The sequence below is a fragment of the Pithys albifrons genome, chromosome 6 (genome assembly GCF_047495875.1).
Source record: "Pithys albifrons albifrons isolate INPA30051 chromosome 6, PitAlb_v1, whole genome shotgun sequence".
In the NCBI taxonomy this organism is placed as follows: domain Eukaryota; kingdom Metazoa; phylum Chordata; class Aves; order Passeriformes; family Thamnophilidae; genus Pithys; species Pithys albifrons.
This window is the reverse complement of record NC_092463.1, coordinates 2,318,776-2,326,274: the sequence shown is the minus strand read 5'-3', so window position 1 is coordinate 2,326,274 and position 7,499 is coordinate 2,318,776. Positions and strand designations below refer to the sequence as shown.

The following is a 7,499-nucleotide window of genomic DNA, read 5'->3' as shown; positions in this document are numbered from 1 at the left end:
TTGGGTTGAAAGAGACCTTAAAGATCATCCCGTTCCCACCACCTGCCATGGGCAGGGACACCTTCCACTATCCCAGGTCTCTCCAAGCCCTGTCCAACCTGACCTTGGACACTTCCAGGGATGCCACAGCTTCTCTGGACAACCTGTGCAGGGCCTCATCTCCCTCACAGGGAAGAATTTCTTCCTAATATCTAATCTAAGCCTACCTCACCAGCCCTGAATGCAAATCCAAAGACAAACAGGTCTGGTCAAACCAGGGCAGTGGGTGGGCAGGCAGGTGCATGTTCCCCATCAGCAGGTGATGTAATAAGGTGGCACAAGCCAGTCCCAAGCTGCTCTTCCCATGGCACAGGGGCAGGAGAACATGGCAAATGACCAGCAGATCCGGCTGGTTTCACATGTAGGGACTTTTTCCTTCCACATCCAATTTTTCCCCATCCCTGGTGAGTGCTGGGGCTGCAGCTGGAGCAGATGACAATGAAGATGATGGGAGAGATGGTCCTCAGAACCTCCACTTTGATTCCCACAAGGATGGGCAAGGTGCCTGAGGGGTCTGGAGCTCTGAGGTCTGAAAGGGATTGGCACGGAGTTAGGGCAGCACAGACAGAGCAGACACTCAAATGCTTCTTGTCATAAGGAGCCAGCACAGCAAACGTGGCAAACAGGAGGGCCAAAGGGAAAATCCTCCAGTGGAAGAGTGTGCAGGATGGGGCCCGAGCTGCCCTGCTAGGAATGTGGTTGTGCAGTGGGAGCCGAACGTGTGATGGCAGCAACGAGCCGCAGCCGTGGAGCCGGGACAGCACTGCGGCTCAGCAGGGCTCGCCTTTGTTTTGTGCAAAAAATAGCAAAGTTTGGGCTTAGGTCATTCCAAACTTCTCCCTGCACCAGCTGGGAGATGGGGAGGTTCCCTCCAGCTGTTTTTTCCTCTGGAATATTTTCCTTTTCCCCTTCGTTTGTGTTTTGCTGATGGTTTCACAGCTTTCATTTTTGCTGCTTTTTGGGCTATTTTATGGCCCTGCTTTCCCGGGAGGTCGAGTCGATGGGTGTCTCTCCCAGCGGGAAGAGACCCCAAGAATGCAGGAGCAGCTCTCAGCTCCCTGTGCCGCAGCCGGACCGTTCCTCGCCCCAGAACAAAGCGCCCCATTGTGTAGGGAAAATGGGAAGGAAAGCGTGACGGAGCTGCCCGAGCGGTGCCGGGAGGGTGTTCCTGCAGGACTGGAGCACCCGCGGCCTCAGAGAGGGGTCACCCACCCGCCTGCGCAGGCGTCCCAGGATGCTGACCCTGGTTTTGGGTGGCTCTGTGCCAACCCCAAGCCTGGCCATGGATCCCCTCACAGCCCTTGGAGTCCGGCAGTCCTGGATTTTTCCCACGTGCCCCGTTTTTTGTGGCGTGTCACACGTGACACGTGGGGAGCGGAGGTTTCCTTCCTGCAAATGCCATGCTCAAATGCAGCTGCTGGCTGGAAGGGGGCTCCAAAAATAGGCTGTCGGGCTCCGTGTCTGGCACAGCTCCGTGACTCCCTAGAAACACGTTTTCCTCCCATGGGAAAACGAGGGAAAAATAAAATCAGGATGCCTTTGCTAACAGCCGGTCCTAAAAATGAGTCAGGAATTCGCACTGTGGTGATCCAGCCCTGCACTCTTGAGCGGGGATTCTGCACATCCCTGTGGGATGGGGACATGGAGACACTGAGCATCCCCATCTCCCACCCACACGTGGCCGGGCGCTTTGTTGGGTGACAGGGGAGATTTTTCGGGGCTGTCGCTTGGATTAGCGAGGCACCGGCGAGGAGGAGGGTGAGGGGGATAAAGGTCCTGGCACTCGCCGGGCTTGCAACAAAACAAAGCACCAGATGGTTTCAACTTCGGCATAATACAGGGTGAAAAAGTGTTTGAACCGGGGATGGAAAAGCAAATGTGGAAAGAGAGGGAGAAAGGAAAGAAAGGAAAAGCCCTCAGCAAGTGTCAGAGCAGAAGAAAGCACTGGAGAAAAATGGCAAATGTTAAAAACTGAGACAAAAAGCCCTTGACCGGCACAAAGCCGGGACTGCTGACATCTGTCCGGCAAACTGTTTCCCTTTGAAGTCACCTTTCCTCGCCTCTGTCCTCACAGGGACACGGCCAGGGCCCTGGACAGGGCTGTGCTGGGTGCTGGGGGCTCTGGCATGTCCCACAGCCACAGCGCTGGCCCTGGGGCAGCAGCACTGACGTGCCAAGTGACGTGCGGCAGAGCTGGCCCTAAATATTTTATTCCACTGTTACCTCACGCGCGGTGTCCCCTGTGTCCTTGTCACAGCCGGTGGGACCGCTCGGCAAACCCCACCCGCGGCTCTGCTGCGGGATCTCGTAGGGTTTTAAGCCTGGATTTCCATCAGAGCAAGGCTTAGGCAACCCCCTCTGTGAGGCTTTTGTGTTCCCCTCGCTCCTCTCCCCCGAAAAACCTTGAACCCGAAGACCAGAGTCGCTCACGGAAGGAGGCACAAAAGTTCCCTCACCCCTGGCATTTTCACAAAAAAAAAAAAAGCAGCAGCAAAATCAGCTCATGCAATTGCTCGAGAGCGGATTGCAGCGTGGGTGTAACCCCTTATTAGCCATCCGAGAATCCACAAGCCACAAGCCTTGGGGACTGCCGGCTCCCCGCGGCTCAGCCGGCGCTGAGCAGGAGCGTGGGCGGCCCGTGGCTCCAGCTTCCAACCGGGACTGCCGAGCTTTAAATACGGGTTGGAGTTTTGCTGGTGCCTGCGGGTCGTGTGTCAGAGCCCCGGGCCCCGCCTGAGGGATGGCTCGTGGGGCACAGGGTGGTCCCTGGTTTTGTGACCCCCCCAAAGCGAGTGGGGGGCACAGGCGGGACGGTGTGCGGAGCTCCCACGGGTGCCAGGGGGTGGAAGGACTGGGGGACATGATACTGGTTTTTTGGGATGATGAGGAGCTGCAGGGCCATGTCCCCAGGGGTGCAGGACAGAGTGGAGCCAGGGTGATGTCACCCCGGGGGGTGGGATGATGGGAGTGAGGTGATGCCACCCTTGGGGGGTGGGATGATGAGAGTGAGGTGATGCCACCACCCTGGGGGCAGGACAGTGGGGAGACAGGCTGGTGCTACCCTGGGGTACAGGGTGGTGGGAACCAAGGTGATGCCACCTGGAATGCAGCACAGCAGGGAGCTGGGGTGATGTCCCCCTTGGCTGTGGGATGATGGGAACCACGGCGATGCCACCCTGAGGGACATGACAATGGGGAGCTGATGTCACCCTCTGGTGCAGGACATTGCAGAGCCAGCGTGATGCTACTGGGGGGCAGGATGGTGGAACCGAGATGATACCACCCTGGGGTGCAGGACAGTGGGGAGCTGGAGTGGTGCCATCTGGGAGTAGGACAGCAGGAAACTGGGGTGATGCCACCCGGGGGGCTGGGATGATGGGAAATGAAATGATGTCACCCTGGAGGACAGGATACTGGGGAGACAGGGGGATACCGCTTTGGGGTGCAGGACAGCAGAAAGCTGGGGTGATGCCATCCTGGAGTATGGGATGACTGGAACTGAGATGATGCCACCTGGGGGGGAGGCAGAACATTTGGAGAGACAGGGAGATGCCACTCTGGTGTGCAGGACAGTAGGGAGCTGGGGTGATGCCACCTTGGAGTGCAGGACAGCAGGGAGATGCGGTGATGCCAGGACACTGGGGAACCTGGATGGTGCCACGCTGGGGTGTGGGACAGCGGGGAGTTGGGGTGATGCCACCCTGGGGAACATGACAGAGAGGAGTTGGGGTGATGCCACCCTGGAGCAGATGACAGCGGGGAGTTGAGGTGATGCCACCCTGGGCTGCAGACACTGAATGGTGCCACGCTGGGGTGTGGGACAGCGGGGAGTTGGGGTGATGCCACCCTGGGAGACGTGACAGAGGGGAGTTGTGGTGATGCCACCCTGGGGAACATGACAGAGGGGAGTTGGGGTGATGTCACCGTGGGGAACATGACAGAGGGGAGTTGGGATGATGTCACCCTGGAGACATGACAGAGAGGAGTTGGGGCGATGCCACCCGCGGGCAGGACAGCGGTGACACTCCGGTGCCCCAGCGGTGCGCGACATCCCCGCAGCCCCCCGCAGCTGTCGCCCGTGACGGGGGGCGGTTCCGGGCGGTGCCTCACAAAGGCCGCCGGTCCCCCCGCCCCGGGGGCCGCCCCGCACCCCTGGGGGCCGCCCCCGAGCCTCGGCCCAATAAACGCGGCCGCATTTAAACTCGGCGCCTCCCCCGGTCCCGCAACGCTCTGAGCGCTCCGCGAGGTCTCGCCGCGCCCGCGGGCACCGGCAGCCGGTGAGGCCGGGACGGGGATGCGGGGGATGAAGGGATAGCGAAGGGAAGGGGGTATCACCGAGCCCGGGGTGCGGCGGGGGGGGCTCTGGCCGCCTCGGTCCCTCCTCCGCGGGCGGTGCCGGGACTCAGCCCGCCCCTTCCCGTCCCTTCCCGGCGGGGCCGGCCGCGTGTGCGGGCGCCGGGACGGGGCAGCGGGGAAGGGGCGCAGCGGCGAGGTGGGTGCGTGGGGAAGGAGCTCTGGAGGGTGGGGGGAATGCTGGAGGCAGAGCGGGAGTGCTGGAGAGGAGGGTTGCTGGAGGAACGGGATGCTGGAGGGAGGAGGGGATGCTGCAGGAGAAGGAATGCTGGAAGTGGGGCGATGCTGCGGGAAGGGGGTGATGGGGACAGGGTCTTGTAGCCAGAGGGTGCAGGGAGGATTTCGGCAGTATCTGCGTGTGGGTGCCCCACCGAAGCCCCCGAGGTGCCCTTTGCGCTGGTGGCAGCGGTCCGTGGGGGTGAGTGGCACCGGGTGCCGCTCGCCCTCCTGCCAGGGACACCCCATCCCACTGTGCGTCCCCGTCCCCGGAGAGATGTCGGAATGCTGGGAGCGTGTACAGGACCACTCTGCCCGGGCTGAGTGGAGGAAGCAACCGGCTGTGGCTGGAGGAATTAATAACAGCAGTTGTTTTGTCATCGGCAAAGCCCTCGCTGTCACCAGGGTGGCAGACGGCATCTGCTGTCTGGTCACCAACCGCGGGCCGCTCGCTCTTGGCGCATCTCTGCGAGGATGGAGCTGAGTCTCTGAGCCAGGAAAGCCCAAATCCACAGCCTAGGAGGTTCCAGCGCTGAGTGCGTTGGGATTTTTGGGGTGACAGTTTGGGTGTATCCTGCCCATCTTCCTCGAGCGCTCCCCAAACCGGAGCTGGCGGTGGCCGCGTTATCGCCGTGATTCAGCACAGCGCAGGTTTATCGGAGCCGGGGCATGGCTGAGCTCCTCGGGAATTGCCGAATTCCCTCATTTCCCGGCGCGAGAGGCGTCGCTGGATAAATTACCGGCTCGCTTTGTTTACTTCTGAACTAATCAGCTTTGTGCCTCCACCTTGGGCTTTATCGCACCCGGGGCTGCCCGAGTTACTGCAGAGCCACTCCAGCCCTATTTGCAAAATCAAACCAGATGGGCGCTTTGTTTTTCCTTACGGAGGGAAGGCTGGGAGTGAAAAGCCCTATTACAATGCAAATACCGGGCCGGCGTGAATATTCAAACCTCTGCGTCGCTTTTGAAGCTCTTTACATAAATTTATAGTGCTTTTGTAGCCATCGCTGCTTCGCTAATCTGGAGTGGAGCTTGGTTAACAGAATCTCCGCTCTCTGCCAACTTTGGAGGGTTTGGGGGTGTTTTGGGGTGCCCGGGGAGAGGTGGCATTGAGGTGCAAAGTGGGAATGATGAGCGTGGTCAATGGGGAGGAGGAACCGCCAGCTGTAAGGCTGACTCTGGTGGTGACCCTTGAAGAGCCGGGCGTGCTGTCAAGTGATTTACTGATATTTGGGTGCTTCATTGCCCTTTTGGGTTTTGTTTTTCCCTTTCCCTTTGGTTTCTCGGTGTGACCCTTTGTGGAACTGCTGCTACCAAGAGGATGGGTGGGCCGAACTGGGAAATTACCCCCACACGGTTTGGGGGCTTGGGAGTCTGTGCAATGACAGGGCACAGAGTCTTCTCTCTGCTAACAGGAGACCCGAGGGAACGGCTGGAGCTGTGCCAGGGCAGGGGTGGGTTGGATCTCAGGGAAAGGTTCTTCCCCAGAGGGTGGTGGGCACTGACCAGCCTCCCCAGGGCTGTGGGCACGGCCCCAAGGCTGCCAGAGCTCCAGGAGGGTTTGGACAACACTTTGAGGGACAGGGTGGGATTGTTGGGGTGTCTGTGCCAGGCCAGGAGTTGGACTGGATGATCCTTGTGTGTCCCTTTCAGCTCAGGTCATTCTGATTCATCACAGCCACTTCGCCACAGCTGCGATGGATGAAATGGTTCATTAGGGGAAGGAGATAATGAGTTTGATGAGACAATCTCAGCCCTGGTTTTTCAGCAAGGGCTCAAAGGTCTGGTTTTGGTGGCTGCTGGGCATCTCGTACACCTCACCACTAAAAACTGGGGTCCTGGTGGGTTTTGCCACTTGTGGTCACACTGTCCCATTATCACAAGTACAGCAGGAAGGGAAAGTTGCTTTAAACCTGCCCATGAGTGGCTGTGCTCTCCAGCACAGAGGGGACACTGGAGCAGTGACATCCCAGGAAGCAGGTGCTTGTGTTTTGGATCCTGCGAATTGCCAGGCCCTCTTTAGGTCCAGGTGATCAAGAGCAGCAGCAAAAGCAGCATTTTCCTTGCTGTCCCTTGAAGGTGGTGACTTGATGGAGGGCACTGCCTTCCACAGAGGGCTGGTCGGTACCCATAGCCCTGGCTGGTGATGCAGCCCATGGGGCATCTGGGCAAAGCATCCCCAAAATCTGTGTCTTGTGCTGTTGTGCAGCAGCAAACGTGGGTTTGTGTCTGTTTGGTGAAAGGTGTCCCTGGGAGGTTGGAATGAAATGGTCTGTAAGGTCCCTTCCAAGCCGGACCATTCTGGGATTCTGCGATTCCTGTTGGTTTTCACCCAAAACAAAAGGTAATTGTCCTACTTGTAGAGTTTTTACTTTCGGATGGCAATGATTGACCAGGTAATTTGTGTCTTCATTAGCTCCAGGTTAAAGCTTGGGGGTCGTTAGCGATTCCAGGCACTTAATATGCGAAGCGGTAATTACTGTTTAAGCCTATATTGTTTGAGTTAAATTTAGCTGGGAATTTAGTCCTATCAGGCCCCTACATTGTGTGCTGTGAAGGTTATCTGGCTCTCGGGAGGGGGTGGACTTAGGGGAAGGAAAGAAATGCCGGTGAAAACTTCCTCTTCTCATCATCCCTGAGGGCTTTGCTTCCCTGGACTTGTTATAGGGAGAACAGACATAAGGAATAATGCGGTTGTGACTCTAAATCTGCACCTTTCAGCCCTGTCTGCTCAAGCTGGTCATTTTGGGGGCCTCGAAACGACACAGAAGGCCAGCAATAAATCTGAACAAAGTGATGCCCTACTCAGGGACCCCTCTCCTCCTGGGGAGCCCCCGCTCAGCTGCTGCCTGCCCGCCTGCCCCTATTATCCCCCCGGCCCAGCCACCCTC

At 58.5% G+C, this 7,499-nt stretch overlaps 1 protein-coding gene across 3 annotated transcripts in view; it reads left to right on the top strand.

Moving 5' to 3' along the window:
* Positions 1 to 4,266: 4,266 nt before the first annotated feature.
* NIN (ninein) overlaps positions 4,267 to 7,499 on the top strand; it is a 77,635-nt gene continuing 74,402 nt past the window's right edge. For 2 of the 3 annotated variants that reach the window (XM_071557195.1, XM_071557192.1), the window contains exon 1: positions 4,458 to 4,531. The gene's annotated coding sequence lies outside the window, so the exon portion shown is untranslated. Of the gene's footprint in view, positions 4,317 to 4,457; positions 4,532 to 7,499 lie in introns of those variants that run through there. The other variant, XM_071557194.1, reaches the window with a different exon arrangement.